Source organism: Pimephales promelas, chromosome 13 (genome assembly GCF_988280905.1).
Source record: "Pimephales promelas chromosome 13, fPimPro1.hap1.1, whole genome shotgun sequence".
NCBI lineage: Eukaryota > Metazoa > Chordata > Actinopteri > Cypriniformes > Leuciscidae > Pimephales > Pimephales promelas.
In genome coordinates, this window is record NC_142781.1 from 23730651 (window position 1) to 23755519 (window position 24869).

The following is a 24869-nucleotide window of genomic DNA, read 5'->3' on the forward strand; positions in this document are numbered from 1 at the left end:
GGCTTATATGAGCAAAAATGTTTATTGCAATATTCTTAAAATGTTTAAGGATAATATTAAATACCTTTTTTTTTTTAATTTATTGTTTTTGTAACATTGTCATTTCCATTCTGGCAGTAGTAGTACTTTATAAAAGAAAAAAATCTTAAACACAAAATAGTCATGAAAGATGACTATGAACGTACATAATCTAATCGTGTTCAAAACACAGTTAGCAAGTAACAATGTAATTTGAATTGCCTTATCTCTCGACATGAGGCCTTATTGATGGTATTTTTGTCACTACCATAGCAGTGTAAAGGACTACACTGGTCTTCTGATGTGATTTGACCAATAGCTCAGCTCTCCTTTTGATGTGAAAAGCATTCATAAATGTTTTCAGCTGCAGGGCAAATCTCAAACTTATCCATCTTCAACTGACTCCTCAAACATAGAGTGGTTTGTTCATTTCCCACACTGACTGAAAAGATGCTTGCTGCTATTTGAGATGGATTACCAGACAGCAGAGGAATGCATTGATACACTTTTCAGTACTTCAGTAGACCGGACTTATCCGTTCTCATAAAATACTGCTTTCTCTGTAGCACAACAACTCATCCTGCAGAGGGACGGACCTCTGACACTCTCACAATCATGGAAAGTCCCCCGCAAACTCACTTCCTCTGCGGATGAGCTCTGAAACATGACCGGGACACAAAGCATTATGTTGCTTTCCTTTGTGGTGGTCTCAGGTCGGAGAAATGTGATGTGTTGGTGACAGTTGGCTGATCATATCAAGGTTTGATCACCGTATAGCCCGCAAATTACGTGTTAAGTAATTAAACTGCACAGATTCATTATTCGTAGAGAGATAATGCCCAGACATTATCTGTCGGGAATTCATTCAAAAAAATCGATGTGTCTGATTTTAAAAGGGTACTCCACTTTTTTGGAAATAGGCTCATTTTACAACTCCCCCAGAGTTAAACAGTTGAGTTTCACCGTTTATTAATCCATTCAGCCGATTTTTTGATATTTAGAAGAATATCAGTAACCAGACAGTTTCTGGTCTCATTGACTTCCATAGTATATTTTTTTTTTCCTACTATGGAAGTCAATGAGACCAGAAACTGTCTGTTTAATGATATTCTTCTAAATATCCGAAAATCGGCTGAATGCATTTGAAAACGGTGAAACTCAACTGTTTAACTCTGGGGTAGTTGTAAAATGAGCCTATTTCCAAAAAAAGTGGAGTATCCTTTTAAAATCAGACGCATAGATTTTTTTGAATGAATTCCCGACAGATAATTTTTTGGAAATAGGCTCATTTTACAACTCCCCCAGAGTTAAACAGTTGAATTTCACCGTTTTCAAATGCATTCAGACGATTTTCTGATATTTAGAAGAATATCAGTAACTAGGGTTGGGTATCGTTTGAATTTGAACGATTCTGATTCCGATTCCGATTCCTTGTTTCGATTCCGGTTCCTAACGATTCTCGATTCCGATTCTTTTAAGAGGCAGGGTCAAAAAAGTTTAACTAACCTTGCTAACCTACGGCCTTTCTGAAGGAAATAATCCTTTCTGAAGGAAATACTCCTTCTGTAAAAATAGTCCTTTTGTCACAAATTTAGCATTTTGCCGAGATTTTGTTTTTTTTTTTAGAAAAGTGACACACTTTGGATCGCCGACGTAAGGTACTCATGTTCGACTCGCGTGGTTATGCCAACACTTCCGGTAGATGCTTCTTCATTGGTGTTGTTCAGTGGTTTTTTCTTTACTTTTTTTTTACAAACTTTTTTTTACAAACTTTTTTTTTTTTTTTTTTGTGAATATTGAAACCAGGAATCGAAATTTTTACTTTTGAACGATTCCGGGAAAAACGAAAAGTTAGTCCCGGTTCCAATCGATACTCGATTCTCGATACCCAACCCTATCAGTAACCAGACAGTTTCTGGTCTCGTTGACTTCCATAGTAGGAAAAATATATACTATGGAAGTCAATGAGACCAGAAACCGTCTGGTTACTGATATTCTTCTAAATATCAGAAAATTGGCTGAATGGATTCAAAAACGGTATAAACTCGACTGTTTAACTCTGGGGGAGTTGTAAAATGAACCTATTTCCAAAAAAAAGTGGAGTATCCCTTTAAGTATGCATAATGCTAGATCTAACGTGTCATTCTGTCAATTTAACCCTTCCTGCTAAATTCAGTTAATAACAGCTTTAACTTGTTAACTTGTGGAAAGTGACTGGTATTTCATGATTTTAATGCACTTACACTTCACGTTGGGTGGTAATGCACACTTAGCTGTGTGGATTATTCCTTACATATAGTACAGACTGTATTTTATAAAGAAAACTGTTAGCAGCATGTTTTATGAGTTGACAGAGGTTGTCCGACTTTTTATTTGGTACCTTCGAAACCAAATATGACTTTATGATTGGTAGGAGCAGAAGTTTCACAGTCATTCTGTGGTGTTTTTAATGGCCCTCCGGGCTCTAGGTCTTGACCGTGTCTTGAAATTATTCCAACTGTTCAGATCCAATTCGTGTGTCCCGCGCTGTTGTTTCGTTTTCCGGAATATGTGCATTGTTTTTGGTTTTTTTTCTTGATTATTTATTAGAAACCAGACTTTTAATTTGTTACTTCTTACATTATACAATATGAATAAAGTTATCAATAATTGCTGTTTGGTTGAAATAATTTAATTTAAAAAAAATTATATATATTTTATAGAGATCTATATTTCAAACATGAACAAAAAAATATCAAGATTTTTTTAGCTATATCATCCATCCCTATTTGATCGCATTGTATGCATGCCTTGAATTGGGGGTGTGTTGACACTGACAGTCATTGTTATTCCACTTCCGAAAGCGTTAGCTTTATTTATGAAAGCTCAAACCTAGTTTAAACAGCAGGATCACTGTACATTCACTCAAGTATATGAATCATGGTTTAGAGAGTAGTTCATAATCTTACCACACACAGTGTAATGTCTATCATGTCTAGAGTATTAGTTCGAAACCATAGACTGAGCAAATCTGCACTTCACAGGTAACCTTAGATATGCTTTTCCTGTATTCTCCAATAATCCAGCAGACCTGGGAACAGCAGTTGAGGGTGTATCATGCACCTTCCAATGAATCATGACAAATTTAATCCGCATGCAAACACCACTAGGGAGTGTTGCAAACGTTGGGAAAAGGATTTGATCTCTGTTTGCTGTTGCTGCCCTGAGCCGGAGTTGAGGTTCTCTGGGCGGGGCTCTTGTTTTGCTTTGAATTGGGACTTGTCTCGTCTTTCACCTGCTTAATCGCTTTAGGATTCCTCCTGTGTGGATTTCTGCCCTTGGAATTTTAGAAAACGTGTTTGTGGAAATAAGTTTCGTTGTTGGGGAATTCCTTACCAAGTTAAAAGATTAGTCACCCAAAAAAATTAATTCTGTCATTAATTACTCACCCTCATGTCGTTCCAAGCCCATAACACTTTAGTTCATCTTCTGAACACAAATGAAGATCTTTATGAAATCTGAGAGCTGAGATTGATAGGCTATACAACTGAACGAATCATCCATGTTCGGTTGAGCTTCTGTTTATGTTTGCTGATCAATGTTTATACAGTATGTGAGTAAAAGCATAAATTAAATCTGGTCATCATATAAAGTGATAGTGTCTCTTCAGAAAATGTTAAACCAAACCGCTCAATTCTTATGGATTAGTTTTACGATCGCTTTATGAAGTTTTTGTAGCATCAAAGTTTTAGTTGTGTAGACTGCCAATAGAGGGACAGTAGGGACGATGAAAGCTATGAAGATGAAGGAAAGTTTTACGGGGTTGGCAACAACATGAGTGAGTAGATGATGACAAATTTTCAGTTTTGGGTGAACCAACCCTTTAACACACAACTCATGATGACTTTCTTCTGTGAAACACAAAGGTATTTTAATGAATGCTGGAGTCTAAACAACATTAAAGCCCATTGATTTCCATTGTAAGAACAAAAACCACAGAGACATTTTCCAAAATATCTTTGTGTTCCATTGACGAAAGAAAGTCATACCTCTGTCAATAACATGAGGGTAAATAAATAATCAAAGAATCTTTTTTTTTTCAACACTGCAACAATTAATTACTCCCAGCATGGATTAAAAAAATACAAATCTCTATTAGTCAAAAAAATATATTTAAATAAATCTAAAATCTTATTCATCTCTTCTGAAAACCCAACCACAATCCCCATCCCTCCTCTTTCTCTTACTGTCTCTCTTGTCTCTTCATCTTTTATTCACACTCTTCTATTGAGTGGATGAACATCAAATAAACCTCACCGTAGCCAATCTGAGACTTGCCTGTAGCCTGACCCCCAGTTTGCTTGCTTCAGCCTCTCTGCAGTGTCTGCAGCTGGAGAGTAGGGGGATGAGTGGGGTTAATCAGCCCATGAAGGGCTGTGGTTTCTGGGGGATCATTGGTCTGCTGGGACTCCTGGTCTGGAGCTTCTGAAGTCTTTGTCCTCCTCTGACAGGGAGGTAATTTAATAGCCTTTATAGTGTCTGATTTAAATGTCAGTCTAGAGAGGAAAAAGCTGTATATCTTTCTCTCACTCTTTTTTTGTTCTCCTTATAATTTCAATTGCTTATTTGTATTTTCTTTATCCCTTTTCCTGTTCTTCTCTACACATTCTTAAAATATATTCTTCATAAAATATTAAATCTTATTCTTTTTCCTATTATGAAAGTGGTCTTAAATATCTTATGCAGAGATATGGCATTAAACTAAGTCATAGACAAAAAATGAAGCCATAGATAGTAAAAGAAAGGGTGAAGCAGATTTTGTACATTAACAAAGATGGATGCCGCCGTGGAACTAGGGGTGTGATGGTTCTAGTTGAACACCGTCATCAGAACTGCTGAAATGCTTTTAAATGGAGATCAATGAAGGAAGATGCTAAAACTTCTGATGTTAGTCACAGTTTGACGTTTATGAAAACAAGAATTTTAGAGATGGATATTCTGTTTAATAGGCCGTGCAGTCTTCTCTTGACGTTTAATTTTCAAACATAGAATGTTTATCATTTTCGTTCACTGGATATTTTAGAAAGATTATTCTTGCCTAAGCCCATTTAAATGGCTGTATTTCTATCCCTCATATCCTTGTTTTCAGTCATGTCAATTTACATTTGGCAGATTCGTTTGTCTTAATTTCTTTAAATTTGCATTTTTAAATAAAGTCTTTTAAAATTTAAAGGGAAAGTTCACCCAAAAAGAAAATTGTCATCATATCATTCCTAACCTGTATTACTCTCTTTCTTCTGTGGAACACAAAAGACGATTTTTAAGAATGTTGATATACTTACTTATGTTGCAAATATCCAACTCAACTGTAACATTTTTGTGGGAGTGTGTGTGTGGTTTGCTGGGGTGTGTGTGTGTTTGTGAGAAAGAGGAGGAGTTGGGGAGTTTATTGTAAGCACTCACTAACAACATAACAACGTGTCTTGATTAGCCTGGGAGAGCGTGAGGAGGTGTGTGTGTGTGTGTGTGTTTGTGCGAGTGTGTGGTGTTAACTAAAACAGCTGCTTTTCTCTGTACCTCAGACATAGGGCCCACCAAGGCTCATTTCCCCCTCTAAAGTCATCATGAAATCAAAATTCTTGTTTTTAGTTTTTTATTTTGATGGAAGATTTCAGTGTTTGTTTATTATACATTATTTATCAATCTTTTTTTTAATGGATGTAATCTGTGTATACAATTTTTGTTTTGAAATGTCAAAATTGAGAGTAGTGTAGTTAAGTGTAATTGCCTGTAGATGAGCCCAAAAGAACTTCCCAAATCCCTGTAATTGTACATCAGCACCTTCCTCTCTTCCCTTTTTCTTTCACACCCTCCCTCCATCCCCCCTTTTTCTGAGAAGCATATGGTGGCACACCCAGTCTGTCTTTCATGTGGTGCCGAAGTGGGTCCTGAGTTCCGACCCCCCCCACTGAAGACGCCTCTGTATAGAGACAAGCGATGCAGGCGTGCTGGTGGTGGTGGGGACAGGTCTGAGTGATTCTGACCCAGAGTGATTCCACATGTGCCGCACAGGGCTCTGTAACAAGGAGGAGGATGCGGTCTCACAGATCCACCTGGAACCCATCAAAACTGGCAGCTGCAGTGACAGAATGATTTCACAATTGATGATTGGCTAATTTATTTAGAAGGCGGGACTTATTCTTATACATTTTCTCCCATTCATATGAAAATGCGTGAACCATCATGGTATACAGTATATCCAGTTATACGCTTTATCCCAGACCTAGACTTTTAATCTAAAGAAATTAAAACCATAAAATATGAATTATGTTTAAAACTATGAAAACCTAAACCATGTTTAAATTATCATTAGCAGTTTTAATATTTATTGTGTAAATGATTTATACAATTTAATACAATAATTTTGCTCAACAGTGAGCAAAAATAAAGGGAAATACCACTTGTAAGATTGTTGTTAGATTCTTGAGGATAACTAATTGTACACGTCATCGTACTCGGTGACATTCAAATATTCAAAGAGCAGTAAAGAAAATCAGCCAATTAGCTGTCATTAAAACGGTCACATGGTCCTGAAGGACAGGGACCAAGCCCACGTCACTCACTCTCTGTTCTCCCATCATATTTAATGGATGCTATTGATCTCTCACCTCTGTCCCAGAACTGGTTTTGGACTCATTTTGTACATGCACTTCCTTTCTGTATTCTTTCTATAAAAAGCTTCTCATTCCGTGGCATTAAGGATGATGGGTATACAGGGAGCAATAAGCTAATTTGAGACACTTCCATGCTAAATTCTCTCTGCTCAGGGTTGACCCAGGACTGATGTGGGCTGGCCATGCCAAAGCAGCACAGCGCTGGAGTTGGAGTGGGTCTATATTTACATCAGTCAAGCCCACACCCTAAACTCTCCAAACGCTTGAAATTATACTCGGCTTTGAAATGTGAAGAAGGAAGTTTGAATTTGGTGCTTGTTGGTTTAAATGGGGTGAGGTTCATCCACTGTCTGCACATCTCTGTGCCTCTTTCATTCGTCCTCCCCAACCCTTTTTTTTCTAACACTGAATTCCTTTGTGCAAAAATAAGGAGCACCAGTCGTAGGGTCAGACATGTTACTGATCCTCTTGAGATCGCACACACATCAGCGTCTGAGAGTCTCATGTCACCACTGATGCCAAGGCTAAATATGTAGTTTGTGTTCTCAGTATTTCGAGGAACAGTTGTTTGGCTCCTGTCCCATCTATGACATGTAATTGACCCTTGACCTATAAACTTTAGTTAATTCTATCATTGTTCCAATCTCCTGCTTATTATCGTGTCAAGGCATCGGTTTAATATTTCTGAAATTATAGCAGGTGTCTGTTCTGCTTGACATTCATCTTGAGTAAACAATCTGTCAGGGTTTTTGGGCTATTGTATTGTTCTATTCACATGTTATTTTCAATGTTTAATAAAAGTTAGATTCTGCTTTGCAGTGAAATGCTCTAAAAAGTTTTTGTTGTGTGGATGTTTGGCCCACGGATGCCACAGCGGCACAGTCCTATTTACGAATTTGATTTGGTATCAACTTCTTAGAGAGACTTTATTTGTTGACTATTTGTAACCTTTTCTCATCATGCATCAGTTTCCCATCAGTCATCAGTAGTAAACCCATAAACAAATTATCTCACAGTGGAATCCCTTGTTGCTTTGCGGGCAGTGATGGAATGAGATATGGAGTCTTCCCATGCTGCCGTTGGCCATAATGAGACCACAGGCACTCAGGACTTTGTGAGAGTTGGTGCCATCCAGCATGTGGCAACACTTTTTATATTCCCCAAATCGTGTCTCTGCTTTAAACATTGTTCTGCACTCAATATTATTCTTTCATGCACTGTTCTCATGGCAAATGCAAATGTTTTGGAGCAAGTAATTAAAATATTGACTCACATGGACTAGTTTGGGAAAAAAATAGGGGATTTGCATGTAGAAAATAAAAATATATTAACATTAAAGCTGTGTAGAAATAGGTATAATGATCCTTGGGTGGTTTCGAGTCTGGCCTGAATCATGTCCCAATCATATTCTCCTATTCTATTCTATTCCTCTTCAATCCTGTTCTATCCCTATTCTGGAAGCCCTGCGCAATTAAACTACGTGAACTATCTCGAGGCCCACAGAGAAGAAAATTAATAGGTGAATAAAGTTGTTATTTTTGTTTGTATTTTGCACACAAAAAGTATTCTCGTCGTTGATAAACTTAAGATTGACCCGCTGTAGTCACTTGGACTATCAGGGCCGGTAAGTTTCAATCCCTTAGAAGCCTATGGAGGAGTGATCCAGCTCTCAGATTTCATCAAAAATATCTTAATTCGTGTTTCGAAGATGAACGAAAGTCTTACAGGGTTGGAACAACATTTTCATGTTAGGGTGAACTACCCTTTGATAGTACAGAACCATTGTTATATCCCTAATATCCATGCAATTAGCTGAAAAATCTTTGCTAAATGGCAGGATCTTGTGGGGGTTTTTTTGTGTGTTTTTTTTTTTTTTTGAGAGCCAAGTGTCCTCATGCATCTTTCCGAAGGAGCCTCTCCAAACCACTAGATTTTCTTTTGTTGGTTTGAGGCAAATTACATTATGAGCTCCATCACCCTCTTCAGCCGATGTTTAAGTGTTGCTCGCCTAGCAACCGCAAGCCTCTTCAGATGGTGCGTTATCTCCCTGGCAACCTGCCTGGTAGGGGTCATTGCGATCAGGCTTCTGTGAACCCCCACCCCCCCAAATCCTCTCTTAGTGCAAGGCGGGCCCTTAGCATTGGGGTGTGTGTGCGCGTTTAGAGCACGTGTGCTGTATTGTGGAGGTGTGTTTATTTATGTGTGTTTGGAGCAGTGGAGTGGGGTAGCGGGAGTGTTTGTGGAGCTCAGGGAGAATAATCGGACACGGTCATGCCTGTCAAAGGGATCAGTCTCTGGGGTTACAGGAAGAGGAGAAGCCCCTACTCAGGTACTGCCAGTGAGGGATTTTGTTTTGTTTATGGTCATAACTAAGAGTACTTAGTGTGCGTGTGTGATTTTGTGTGTGACTTACTTAGGTACATGTTTTTTTTCCCCCATTATTATTAACTCTTTGAAGCCATTATAATATATTGCAATCTGTTATTTATATAATATTATACAGTTGTTCATGCTGTCCTGTAGAAGTGGATTTATGCATCTCACTGACTCTCTTCTTTGTCCATGACTCCTCCCCTGACTCTTGATTGACAGCTGACACCTCATTGTGCAGTTCTGTGAAATACAGAGTGGAGCTACTGTTCGCTCTGGAGTAAATATTGTCTAATACAAAAAATATCACATAAGAATGGTTTGACTATCACTAACAATCAATAATCAGGTGTCTTATTTCTTTTGTGTGTTAGAGGGGTGGATGGAGATATGTTAGTGAAGTTTGTATTCCTGCCCGATGTACTGTACTGTAGGCCTTTAACAACAGTTAAGCAGAATTGCTGGGCAGCTGTGGAGGGGTATGAAGTGTCTTTTGTGTGGTCAATCAAGTGTTTCTAGAGGTTTTACTCATCTTTTAATGCATGCATTCAGACACACACAGTTGTGTTTTTTATGTTGTTTAGGGACCTTCCATAGACTTAATAATTTTTATACTGTACAAACTGTATCTTATATCCTCTTGCACTAACCCTACCCCTAAACCTTCCCATTGCAGAAAATGTTCTGCATTTCGAGATTTTCAAAAAAAACCATCTTTTTTTTTTGTGTGATGTTCATCATTTAATTATTATTCTTTTTTTCTCTCATGGGGACCAAAAAATGTCCGCACAAGTACAAGGATTTCGGGTATTGCCATCTTTGTGGGGACATTTTGTTTCCTTTTGTAGGGTTTACCAGGCCATACACACACAGGATAGATACCCCTCCTCCAACTGCATTCCCTATGTTTCCTTCACACACACGTGAGCGTTTTGGCAGTGTTCATTATCAGGTTTGCATGTCAAGCTGTGTCTCTAAAAAAGTGTTAGATTTGCTTAAATTTAATTTCTTTTTAATTGGTGCAGAATTGCCAAAAGATGAATTTGAGAACTAACTGACATAAAACTTTTATTTATTTTTTTTGTTTTTTTGATTTGTTCATTTAGATGTATTATTTTAAATAATTATTTTAAATTAAATTATGTTAGCATAAAGAAAATGATTCTGGCTTCTGTCTGCTGTTATTCATAAGGGTGCTACACAAATAAAAATGTCAGATTACATGATACTGAATAATATATCAAAATATTTACTAAGTAGAAGATAATTAAGTTAAATAAACTTAAGAAAATATTTTGGAGGACAAAATCAATAGGATATCAATTTTTCAACATTGAAATGTATAGTCACAAATTAAGAGACCCTACCTCTGACAAGATCATACAGTAAGTGGTAACAGGAGATGTCTGGTAATATGGCGATCTGTCTCTGGTGACCACTTATGATTGGATCACTTGAGATGCATGTTAATGGGACTAAATTATTACATATAAAATGTACTTACTATTTAGACATATGGCCTTTTATAAAATAACAGTGAACAAATTGTTGTAAATTGATGAATCAGGTTTTGTTCTTAATGTCTTTCACTTGGCTAATGAGTCTCTTTTGTCTCTCTTCTCCCTCAATGCTGCTGTTCCTGACTCTGTGTGAATTGTCCTTGCTGCAGGTGAGTCTTACAGTCTTTATTCATTATGTTGATTCAATATTCAATACACCTGACCCGAATACAAAACCTTCCATTCTTAAGACCCCAAATACATTTTTGACAATAAGTCCATGTGTGTTAGCTTTGAGGGCATCTATTAGTGTCATTCTAAAAATGTTGGCTTTTAGCAGATATATGTAGGCTACATATTTAAAATTGACAGTCTTTGTCCTCCTGGAACAAGAACAACAAATTGATAACTAATTTTCCACTCGCTCATTTTGTCAAGTCAAATACTTCCATATAGTCAATGGAAGTAAAAAAATGAACACTGCTCCCATCAATCCATTACATGGTGTCTTAAAGATGGAGGTCCAAGGTCAACTTATTGTTGCAACATGCATTTTAAGCTGGTACAGTATATAAATTAGGATACAAAACAGTGGCATTAATTTGTCTTTTTTTAAACTTTATAATTAATTAAGACATAATACTTTTAATGGGCAGGTAGTGTACACTGATGCTGATGTTTTTGTGTCAGAGCAACCACAGAGAGAAAGATGGAGACTGATGCCAATGATTTAATGAAAGTGTGGCTCTACTAACATGCATCACATGACATGATCCATGATCCACAGACCTGTGTGAGTGTAAAACAGGAAATGGGCTCTTATTCCTGGACCTCACAGGTCACACAGTGCATGATGAGGCCTGCACTTTGTGAGTGGCTGTCCATAAAACTGGGGCAGATGATTTACACCCTGTTGATATACCTGGGAGCGAGGCAGAGAAGGATGGGAATGTTCTAGAAACTGGCTTTAGAATTGAACAATGTCCTCGGGGTTGGGCCATTCATGGGGGAAAACCACTGTTGGTGATTCGACATGGCACTGCATTGAAGTTAATTTGTGTGTGAGATGAGTCTTTATTGGAGTTTAATCAGGCAATCTAATTATTAGAGCAGCCAACCTGTGAGGAAACGTGAGGTTGAGTGTGAAATGATCCAGCTATGAGGTCATTATGAGAAAGTGAATCTTGCTCCCCTATGTGTGTGTGTGTGTGTGTCTACGTGAAAACCTTCAGGCTCGTTTCATTCTATCCGTGTTTTGTCTCATGGGTTATCAACTCTCATATATTACTGTTCATATTATTACTCGTTCTTGCCTGAGGATACTAGAATACTATTCATCTCTGTCCATAGTTTCGCTCTCACTCTCCTTTCTTCCACCTTTCTCATTCCTTATTTTCAAATGGTCGCTTAATCTTCTTTACTGTCCAAAGGGAATTGAAGTATTGGAAAGGGAGACTGCAACTTTTGTCATTTATATACTCCCTGTCCTATCAGTAAGACCACCAAACCACTATGTGTATTCATAATGAATTCATATATATATATATATATATATATATATATATAGCATGATATATGTATACTACCATTCAAAAGTTTGGGGTTGGAAAGATTGCTTTTAATGTTATTATGCTCACCAAAACTGTATTAATTTAATTAAAAATACATATACATAAAATACATATATATATATATATATATATACAGTGTATATATATATATATATATATATATATATATATATATATATATATATATATATATATTAAATGTAATTTATTCATGTAGAATGACAGCCATTCCTTCAGTTTCACATGATCCAGTTCAGAAATCTTTCTAATAAGCTGATATGGTTCAATGTTGGAAAGAGTCTTGCTGCTTTATAATATTTTTGAGAAAGTGGAATGTATTTTTTTTCTGATAAATAGAAGGTACAAAAGAACAGCATTTATGTTAAATATAAATCTTTTTTGACATTAGAAATGTATTTACTCACTTTTGATCAATTGAATGCATCCTTGCTGAGTAAAAGTACTGATTCTTACTGACTTTTGAATTGTGTATACAGTATATCATATCACTTAAAGTCCCCCTGTGGTGAAAATAAACTCTTTTTTGGTGTTTTTAATATGCTTTAAAACATATCATCGGCAAATTCATCAATCAACAACATTGCCGAGTATCTTAAAACTGTGGTGAACCAAAGACCGTCTCAAAAACACTGTTTAAAATCGCAAGCGTTTCTGAGTTCTGACGTCATTCCCGTCAACGTGCAGGCAGGCTTTAGCACATCATGAACTGCTGGAGTCTCAAAAGAAGTCTTATCCCGCTATATTTTTCTGTTTAAATTAAAAATCAGATCCATTTAGCGATATAGCAGGTGAATTATGTGTATGATCTATTTTACAATGTTATGATGAACTATATGCCTTTATCCACTGGCGTTCTAAGTTGCTGAAAGCGTTTCTGAATTAGTTTCTGGTTCAAACATATATGGCTGAATTGAACTAGTATTTCCACTTGCCATTGTGTAGCGTTTACTACAGTGAAGTTGACCGAGAGGATCAGGTATTCTGAGCCTGTGTGATTGTGTTGAGGCGGGGCTCATTTACATAATCATCTGCATAAATGAAGCAAGGGTGTAGAGAGTTATATTCAAGCCATTTATTTATTTATTTTTATCATGAGATAGGTTTAACAAAGTAGCGTCAAATTAAGAATTAGAAAAATGAAAACAACGCTACAGTGGACAGCTTTGTGAGAGAAATTTTATGAGGCATGCAACTTGCCCAACGGTCTCTTAACACCTGTAGACAGATTAGGACCTGTCTGCCTGAAGCTATCGGTGTTTGGATGTCTAAAAGGGATATATCATGGAAAACAGGATTCCATGCAAGGGAGGCACTACTACAAGGAATGTTGTTCTGGGCCCAGGCGAGAGAGGAGGCCCATACAAATCTTGTCCCATACGAGTTTCGCTAATCTATAGTTTACATATAGCCTAGGATGCATATACAGTATAGGAAACCCAAATAGCCTGATTAATCCAAGAGTTACAAAAGATGATGGTAAATGGTTAAAAGCTAAATTGTTGTTTTTGTTTGGTTAACATTTGTATGTGGTCTTCCAGTAGGTATGGCCTACTGGTATGGATTCTCCTCTTTCTGTCTCCTTGTTTTTCTCTTTAGCTCTATTTGGTTGACTCTCTCTGTATCTTATCAGTCTGTGAGAGGAGATATGCCGAATGACTAGAAAACATTCCACCACACATACTCTATAGAGCTGTCTGTCTTTTGATTCTCATCATCTTGCTTTGCGCTGCATCTTGTTCCACAGTGATTATCCCTGTTTGTTTTTAGCCTAATAATTAAGTTGTTCAAAATCTACTGAGTGTTTTGTGTATTGTGACATAAATCGGTTCTGACAACTGTGATCATGTGGCCTGTTTTCAGCTACATGGCACTTTCCACAGATATGTTAACTATTTCTTAAAATTGTGACCATCAGAAGTAATATATCATTTGGCAGAAAGACAAGTAATACTCTTATTTCATTTTGTCAATTTTTTTTTGCGGAAATTATGGTATAGAAAGAAATATCAAAAATTTTGGTAATTATACAATGTTGGCAAATATTAATGTTTATTAACTAAAATTGATCTCAAACTAACTCAAACTAGAAACTATGTACACTTACAGCCTTCTGCAACCCATTCATTGTAGCTGGGGTTTTTTTTCCTTCATTATATACATTTTGATTGTTTAATTGACATTATTAAATGTTTATTTAAAGTTTAATGCTATAAAGTCAAGAAATCAGAAAAGGCTGATTTTTAAACTATTGTAAACATCATACATTTTGGCAACAGGCTGGCAAATTTCATTAAAAATTAATGCAAAAATAAAACTGCATATTTAGTTGGATCTTGTGAGGTTAAAAGGTTAACCACCTCCATTCACTGGCCATTTGAAAATAATATTTCGATAGGGTTTCATACCCCTTTTTATTTCTTCTTTGTGGAAGCTGCAATTTATATTCTTCTCTTCTTCAGTGTCAGTGAAGGAAGGACATGGAGAAAAAAGCATGGAAAATAATTCACACTTAGCCTATTGTACTATGAAAAAGACGATTTAGAACTGATAATTTATCCTTGCGTGGTTTGATGCAAACAGACATGAATGAACAGCTTGAAGAGTTTTTAGGTTTTTAAAATGGGCATCACCAGAAGTTTATAGCCCATTTTTGAAGCAATGATAAAGTGTAAATTGGTATGTCATGAGGCCTTTAATGGGTCCTTCTGACATAAGGGTCGAGGAGGCCGCATCCCTCATTAAAATCTCAGTGGCCCTCTGTCACTCACGTTCCGCTGTCGTCTTCATGGGCATGCGTCGGTTGTGTCTGACAGCTGGATGTGTCTGTGCTTGTGTGAGTTTTGCATGCTTCCCGCTGCAGAGGGCTGAGCGCCAGCCCTATTGTCTCGGTAACAGACGGCTGTCCGCCATGCGTCTGCCTGATCAGCATAACACAGGCTGACTTTCTCTCTGCCTCTCTCTTGACCCCTCTTTCTCTCGCCTCCTCTTAAATCAGACAGTAATGGGCGCGCGGAGAGCGAGAGCATATGGTTTGCTTACAAAGGAAGGTGGGAGAGAGTTGTAAAGATCTCTCCTGCACTTCTACTTGGTTTATTTAAACAGAAAAGAGACGGCTGTAGATTAGCTAGAGGCCACGGTCCCTCACACTTCAGAAGCTCTTACTCACACTCTGTTTCTCTTTTCCTCTCTCCTAGTCCTTCAGTTAGATTAATCACCTCAGTTTCACAGCTGAAGAAATGAGCCTTTCAGGTCACCAGGCCTTTTTGCTCTTCTCTTTGTATTTCATTCTGCTTAAATTTGTACAGTTCTAAATAATAATACCTTCACATTTCTTAAAGGGATAGTTCACCCTAAAATTCAAATTAAGTCACACCCATATGCCCTTCCAAATAATGGAAGTGAATAGCGACCAGCCTCAAACCTTGAATGATCCCATGCAACACGAGCCGTTTACTCCAAATGTTCTGAGGGTATACGATATGAAATTTAACGTGTTTATATATTTCGAGAAAATCCTGACTTAGGCCATTGGCCTGTGCATGGCTACTCATTATGTGTGTTCGTGAGACACTATTTGCACCACAATTGGGACAAAAGGTATCTTTTCCATGTTAATCGGAGTTTTTGTTCTATGGCGATACGTGACGATTCTATTCTATTAGAAACGGTTTCTATTTTTCTGCGACGTCACGCTGGAACAACTAACGCAAAGTGTGGAAATGATAATCTCAGGCACTGTTTATGTCATTTAATTAATGTTAAAAGCGTGTAATGTGACTTTGAATATCATTTAGTGCTCCCTGTTTTGTAGCCGTAAAAGCAACAATGGATAATTCACCTCAAATCTTGAAAATAAAGAATGTTCAAATTGTGAAGAAAAAAGTCTATTATTTGACAGATTGTTTTAGTAACTCAGTAGCCTATGTATTTGAATAATGTTTAAATGGTGTAATATTTGTGAATTTGAATTTGTTATCCATTTTCTTGCAATTGCCGTCAAGATTACTCTCTGGTGCTGTGCACTTGCCGAGAGAGTCCGCCCACATGCTGTTCTGATTGGCTGCGTGTTTTGATTGCTTTTTTTTTTTTTTATGCATCTCGCAGTCGCGTCATGTCTAATTTGAATAGACACATTATTTGTCGCTGAAATCTTATCGCATCACGTCTGGTTAGGAGACGGTGTAAGTCTCGCAAATCACAAATCTTGAGGATATTTTATTTGTGCTTACTCAACTTAACTTTTACTAACTTACTCAAGCTTGAATGCTTTTGACCATTTAACAGGAAGTAACAGAGTGAATCTGGCACTTCCCACAAGTCATCATCGTGTTTTCAGGCTCCACACTGGTGATTCTCCTCTCCGGAGAACCGTTGAGGTTTGTGGCGGGTTGCCAGATTGGCTGTCAACAGATGAATGGGACGTGTGGAACCCTCGCCAGTTTAATTCTCCTCCTGATTGTGACTGTTTTCTGAGAGGCTCCCCGGGGACGCCAGGTCTCTTGGTATGCTAATCCAACAGCATTAGATAAGCCCAGCTTTCACTCTCTTTTCAGCTGTCGCACAAACATTAAGACAAATTAGAGATTTTGTGGCTGACCAAAAGAAGTTGGAAAAGTCCTCACTCATGAAAAAGATTTTGCCTGCTTATACAACACAGTATTCTTTATCAAGGAACTGGAAATCTCAATTATTCAGATAAAACCGCCAAGAATAAAAAAAGTTTTTTATTTTTCAAATATTATAATAATAATTATTATTCTATGAATATATATTAATATAATTGCATTATTTTAAGTCTATTTTAAAGAATGCAGACTCAATAGATTTATTGTTGAAAACAAAGACTTTTAAATAAGCAACTTACTTTTTAAGATAAAAAAATCGGGCAACTTTGAAAAAAATCTATTTTTATATACAGTACATCAATTTTGTTGTAATATTCATTCACATAGTCTTTGGTAAATTAATCATGTAATCAAAGAATCAGGCCTGTTCTTGTTAATTTATTGTTGGACAGAATTGATTCAACGTTGTATTTCTTTAGATCAGTGTTTATTACTGTAGGTGTTTTCAGAGCAGATCTTCTGTCCTGTTCTCATTCCAGTCCCGTGAGCTCACTGCGACGATCCTGTACTCCTCAGAGTATAAAATGCCCAAAGCGGTTCCAGCTATGCAAAAACACACACATATCCATACGTCATGGTTATGAAAACGTTCATTTGCATGGCTGGCTCCATTCCCATTCAACAAGTCATGAATGACATTTACAGTATTTTTTAGTGTGAGAGAAAGACAGGGAGAGATCATTATATGTCATATTTTTAATGCTAAAACTAACCACTTTCTGGAGTTGTGGTTGAATCAATCATATGGTGTATAAATGTTCAAGCCAATCTAAATGTTTCAATGAATGTATTGTAGTTTTGTCCCCCAACACTGTAGAAATTGTATAATGTGTAGGCATGCAGTGGTTTCCACTTGATCCTTCAAAAGGACTGTCAAATTCAGCCATGTTGCAAAATATAATTGGTCCGATGAAGTCGAATTGATTCAGTCATATTAAAGGTTCTCTAAGCAATGTTGGGTGTGGTCACTTCTTGTTGACGTTCGAGATATTGTCAAACAAAACAGAGGCTAGCTTTATGGCAAAAAAGATGTGACATTGCTTAGAGCACCTTTTAAATAATATTCATAAAAAGTGCTAAATTAGTTGATTTACCACAAAAAGTTTACATTTTCACATTTTTTACAGTGATTCAACAAAACATGCACCGTCACAAACCTGCTTCTCATTTTAAAACTTGTTTAACAGCATGCTTTTAAAAACTCGTACAAAGAATGTGAACATGGCAACAATAGTTACCACACACATCCATTTAAACACACCTACACTCCAGCTGTCACTGTGAATAAAATCGTGGCTTAGGGTAGAGCAGATGACTTCTGCTAATGAGTAGTATCTCCAGCTATACTGTGCAGGATTGATGTTGCAATACATTAGTGCCGTAATAGCAGTTGTTGGGAACTGAACGGAAAAAAAAAAATCACACAGGCATGCACTCAAAGGGCCTATGTTGTAAGACCTTTGAAGCTGATATCTTGAACGGTATTTAGGGTTTCTTTGACCTTTATAGGCATAACATACTGAGAATATGTGGAGGATCACATACAATCACTCATACAGTAGTCTCAGTCAATGAAAGCTGTGATAGTCCAGACCTTCTGCTGTCAGTCTATGCGAGACTACTCTCACAGTAGCCTACAGCTTCCTCTTTTTTTCAGGATGGCAAGGAGGAACAAGGAGCTGAGGAGCCCTTTTGGCCTGACGACACTTCCCTTTTTCCTTTCCTTCCTGTCATTCTCTCCCACCCTTTAGCAGTCAATCCCACCAGTGATAAACGTAAGCAAAAGCACTTCGTTGTGACATGACACACACTTACAGGAAGGGGAACGGGTTGCCGACAGGATGGTCTGAAGAGCAGATGGAATGTAGACATCACCCCCCACGTCACATCACTCATCTAAATCAGGACTTGGCATAGATGCATACATTGTTTTTTTATTTAAATTAACATAATAAAGTTCTATATACTGAGCCAGTCCCTAATTTGACCATTTTGTAAAATTTTTTTCCACATAAATCTTTTCTTGACACTTTTTTAAAAGTTAAACAAATATAAAAAATTAATACTTTTAAACAGCAAATGGATTAAATACTTCAAATTTGAAAGTTAAGACTTTTACATTACCAAAAAAAAAAAAAAATTGAAACATTCAAATAAATAAACTTTTTGTTCTTTGAAGAAACACAACTGTTCTCAACAATAGTTATGTTTTTTATGCATTTTGGGATATCGCAAAACGCTGGATGGAAACACCAAGACGTGCATAAGTGAGCGTAAAAAACATGCACTCAATTGAGGCGGATACATTTTTATACAATAAGACATGCGAATAAACTTTGATGGAAACACTCTTGTGACTGCCTCAGCAGTGGATGTGATTGGATAACTGGACTAACCAGCGGATCAAATGTTGGTTTGATGATTTTGAAATGGTTTTTTGCCAAAGTCTGTCATAATGATTTGGTATAATTACGTCCCAGAAGTATCTCACATGATTGCTCTCCTAAAGCATCCGGCCAGGCATCCGAATGCAAGATGTAACATGATGGCATTTATTGCATTTCGTCTGCATGCTCTGCAACGCAAGTCATTTATGATGTTGGATAAAAGAGCCACAGTGTCTTCACCGATATATAATGCTATATATATATATATATATATATATATATATATAGCTTGTTTAAATGGCTAAATTTTATACTATATCAATTTCTTTGTGTCAGTTTCACTCTGTTCCTGTGCTTTATGCTTGTATGCCGTTCTAGGTTGTTTCATTGTGACCCACCGTGAGTGTGTGTACACAAGGTCTGTATTGTGTTTGTCTGCGTGCATTAGTCATTAGGGAGTTTAAGCTCCCTGATAAAGGCTCTCGTGTTTTAGAGCTGACTCTATCAGGCCATCTGACTGGTTTTAGATGGCTTTTGTTTCTATTCACTGAAACGTCAACATCCTCCACCCCAAATGAGGAGCGCTGAGTGCAGGTTGGAGTCAGCTGCATGCTGGGGTCACCGTTCAGGGGTGAGGGGTCAACACCTGCCTTGCTTTGAGCTTTAACATGTTTGGGCTCTTTGTAATAAGTTTTATTGGACTTCTTTTGGAAAGAGCTCATTGGCATTTTCAGTTTGACTTAAATGAATTGGTCAAGTAAATTTCTAATGTAAGTAATTGACAATCATCAGTAACATTCACGTTAAAGTTGGATATCTTTGTTAATTTTACATGAAAAATATTATTTGTCATGGCATAAGATGATGCATATTTTCTACCATTTGGAGATTAGTCTTTTTATGCTTAATTTAGTTTTAGGAAAGAGCTGTTTCCTTTTTTTTTTTTTTTTTGGGCCCAGAGTCTACGTACTAAAGGCAGCGTTTGAAATGTTGCACCGCACCCTAGTGGTCAATAGCTAAAAAAACAGGATCCAGAGTCTCATCACTATGAATGGACATATTTAAATGATTCGTTAGACTGGGTTAGTGCTTAACTAATAAAGCTAAACAAATTGAATTTTATTGTAAAGTCTTACCAAATTATTGAATTATTATTATTATTATATTGAAAAAAAATATTTATTGTGTGTTTAAGACGAGCAGAAGTAGAGTTTCAGCTTAAATTATCTAATGGTGCTAAAGATACTATTCTATTTCTTGCTTTCTTTTTTGTTGTATCCTGGTATAAGTATTTGTAGAAAGCATTGGAAACATGGTGCTTGTCCTCAGCAGACACTATGCTCTGTTTCCAGGAAACTTCCTCCTTTGGGCTCTGTGCTTGTTTGACACCCTCTCAGGAGAGATACGACTCTCATCCCAGTGATGATTCTTCCTTCCTGTTATGAACTTGGTAAAAGAGTTTTTGGTCCAAGAAGAGAGAATTCTGTCTGATAGTTCACCCAAAAGAAGTATTTTTTATGTTTTGTCCATACATTGTAAGTTAGTAGTCATCACCAAAACGGTTTTGTTTAACAACATTCCTAAATTTATATATTTATAAGTACTTTTGAAGAAATAAAGTCACATCGCCAAAGACTGATGGGGATAAGTCAATGATGACAGAATTTTCGTTTTTTTTGGGTGAGCTATTTCTATGACATTAACATTTGTCTAAATATACCACTGGTTTCCACATTGACCAAATTTATAGGATAGAGTGACTCAGAAACAATAAAAACAATCTTTTTTGGGGTGTTTTATGGCTTTTGGTTCCATGACACACGCACACAGACGAGCTTGGGGAAAAACACACGCTCACAGACACATCCTGTGGAGTACCTGCATGCCAGCCACTGTTATTGTGAACACTATAAACCCATTTTCCTCATGAACAAAATGACATGTTAGTCTGAGAAGAGACCTTAATAGTGGCTCTATGCTATGAATTATAACATTTGGAATAAATGTTTATTGAAAACTGACTGACCACACTTGTGTGGCACACACACATTGCCATTCCAATGTTTGAGGTTAGTAAGATTTTTTTTTTTTTTTAATGTATTATTGAAAGATTTTTTCAATGCTCACCACGGCTGCATTTAGTTTATCAAAAAATACAGTAAACGGTAATAATGTGACGTTTTCTTACAATTTAAAATAACTGTAATCGTTTTAATGATTTGGTGTTCAAGAAAAAAGTTGTGATGCTTAACAATTTTATGGAAACCATGATACTTTTTTTCAGGATTCTTGGATGAATAGGACAGGGCTGCATAAGGTCTATAATCAGAAATATTTCACGCTAAAAACATTATTACATTACAAGTCAGAAGTATGGACACACTCAACTGAATTTATGATACTATGATCTTTATGCTGTGAAAACTAATGTCTCTTAGAAAACTCTTACATTTGTTTTGTTTAATAAATTAGATTATTTTACTTTTATGGTGTTCTAAAATATAAAAAATACTATTAATTAAAACTCTTTAGGTTGCCCTATGTTTGAATGGGTGTGCATGCATCTTGTTTACTGATATACATTGACTGAGGGGGATTTTATTGATCGGTAGTAAAGAGTATTCACCCAGAGCAGAGATTTTGATGCGTGTGGAGACGGAGCATGTTTCATTCCGGCGCAGCATACCAGAGAGAGAGGAATGTGTTAAAGGAGGTCACCATGGGTCAACAAGTATTTGCGGGACCTTGTTCTGTAGGTGATGGCCAGCCTTTCAGGTTCATGGGTGCTAAAGGTCAGATGTCACCCAGAGGGTTCTGTTAGTTATGGGTCAACTCATGATCTCCCTGTGAATAGGAGCAGAGAAAGAAGTGATGAGAGCACTGATAGCTCAACTTATCTTTAATGGCTTCTTCCTGTTCTCTCCTTCTCTGCATGCTTTAGTGCTGCTTTAAGTACAAATTCTGCAATTCAGTGGTCAGGCCACATTGAATTAAACAAATATATTTGCAATATTCTCCAACATAAGCTTACTGAATAGCAAATACACACGGACACAGAATTTATATAATCGCACAGACATTCTTCATTCTCACAAGGACAAATAAACCCAACTCATAAATGTAGGGACAGAGCAAAATAAAATCCTTCCCATGGCATCTTGGTAAGCGCTTAATTAAAACCTTTCCCAAGTGTCCTGCCAATTTGGAAACCCCTTCATTTAGTAAACAAAGATCTCCAAGCAAAATGTGGTGGAAACGTGTTGTTGTCGTGCAACAGAATGAATATAAATCCGAGAGACAGTTTTAGATACATTTAATAAATAAAAAAATAAAAAAAAAACTGTTGGCAAACCTTTACTTGCTGGTCTGGTCTGAGCGTGTGAAGGTGTTGAACCGGCGGAAAAAAATATACCAGTTCCCCCTATTTTTGGGGTACTGATCATGTGCACAGACTCATGACACGTCTTCCTTCAGAACTCTGCTCAGGTTTCCTCTCTGACCTGTCGTGTCAACAGCAGTATGTATGGCACAAGCGTGTCAGAGGTTCACTATGTTCGTCCAACAAGCAAAACATGTGTAGCATCAGTCTCATTTTAACTCCAAAGCAGAAGCCTGTTGCTGATTGGATGTTGTAATGGACAACAAGGCCAGAAACATACTCAAGTTTGTGTATGCTGGCATGCATTCTTGCTTTATTGTGGCAGTAAAAAGCATTGTACTGAAGGGGGCGATAGAGCTAATTCCGTATTAACTTGGACGTTTTTGTGCTCACTACTGTTCAAAAGGTTGGAATCAATAATATATTGATATATTTTGGAATGACTTTTTTGTAATAATGTTACAGAAGATTTCTATTTTTAGTCAATGCTAAATGTTAGTTATAGAATCCTGAGAAGAAAATATATATCACAAAATATTAAACAACAACAGTTTCAGCAATAATAATATAGTAAGAAATGTTTCTTAACCAAATCATCATATTTGATTTCTGAAGGATCATGTGACACTGAAGACTGAACGTTTAGCCATCATGGGAATAATTGTAAAATAGTTATTTCAAATGGTAATAATATTTCACTCTCACAGTATTACTTTTTACTGTATTTTTGATCAAATAAATGAAGCCTTGGTGAACATAAAAAGAGACGTCTTTCAAAATCTTTGATGTTTTGCTAATTCGCTAAGTTTTGCTAGTCAGTAGTTTACCTGAAAGTGAAAATCGAATTGTGAAATTATTAAATTAGTTTGAAGCATTTGACCTCTTTGAATGATGCTATTTGATCAGATCACTGCTTTATTGGTAATCAACAGAATTAGCTAGCTTTGATAAATGCAGAAGCTGTTGGTGTGTCTTTATTCCAGATTCACTATGTTTTATCTCAGCAGTCGGGCGCTTGGCCCTGGTGAATTATTTACGGCGTGGAGGGCCGTTGATTGCAGTGCTGAGGATAAAGGTTGGATCATCTAGCTGTGTGTTTTATGAGAGAGGAGTTTGTTATTAGATGTATGGAGGTTTTCTACTAGAACAATTGGACCTCTGTGTCGCTGGCTGCTGCGGGGGTGAAAGTTTAATCATTAATTATCCACACTGTATATTTACGGCCTGAATTTGTTTGCTATTCCCAATGTGAAAGTCAAACAACCTGATTGATTTTACCATGTTGACGTGTTTTGAAGTTGGACAGTTGTAAAATAGAGATTTTCTCCTTTGATTAGATACATTTACACTAACTAAATGCTGGTTTACATGCTCAAAAAATTCAGATCTTGGACTTCCAGAAAATACAAAAACAGTTAACAAAAAATACCAATGGAATTACCTCATTTTTTAGACATGAACCATGCTAATTCTATGGTATTACTTAAGTAATCTCTACCTGCAGATCTCTCAGCCCCTCATTTTTCTCTGCCTGTGGGCTGTGTGTTAATGTTTGTGTGTTTGCCTATCAAAACACCTCTTTTGCTTTCATTCCAGTGTTTTCCTCCTTCACACGTCGCTGACATAGTTTGTGTGTGGTTAGCTGGATATTCTGGTCTAGGCAGGTCTAGCTGACTGATCTGCTGGTCCTTTATATTGTGTATATGGGTCAGTGGATGTGTTGGCCCTGAAGTCTTCAGTCGGTAAGGCAAGTCAGCTTTGACCCAGGATCAGATTTCTTTGGCAGACTTGGATTTGTAATGGGAAGGACCCCCAAAGATAATGATCGTCTTGTGAGGGGACAATATAAAGTAAAATTATTTAGTAATAAATTATATATTAATTAAAATATAAAGAAAGCTGCATATAAACTTTCATTATTTTAATATATATATAATATGTGTGTGTGTGTGTGTGTGTGTGTGTGTATAGAAAAATATATAGAAAAACATGCAGCTTTGAAATTTTTCTTGATATTTTTACTAAGCTGCATGTTTAATACATATATATGTGTTAAAAGAAACTGTAAAAAAATATATTTTCAAGATTTGTTATCACAACATTTTTTCTGTTGTCAAATCAACTTAAATAATTTATTTAGTTCAGATAACTTATTATTTTGAGTTTCTGATGATTAAATCAATCTCCTTCATTGTAGTAACTCACTTTTTCCATTTCAATCAACTTAAAATTTTAAGGCAACCAGGTTACTTAATTTTTAAAGTTAAACCAACAATATTTTTTTACATTGTATATGGTTTCCCATATATTAATTATTAATACAAAAATATTATTATTACTTGTTTT

General features: G+C 36.6%; 1 protein-coding gene across 5 annotated transcripts in view; it reads left to right on the forward strand.

Moving 5' to 3' along the window:
• Nucleotides 1–24869, forward strand: part of nhsl1b (NHS-like 1b) — a 93611-nt gene that overhangs the window by 13383 nt on the left and 55359 nt on the right. The gene's annotated exons all lie outside the window — the stretch shown is intronic.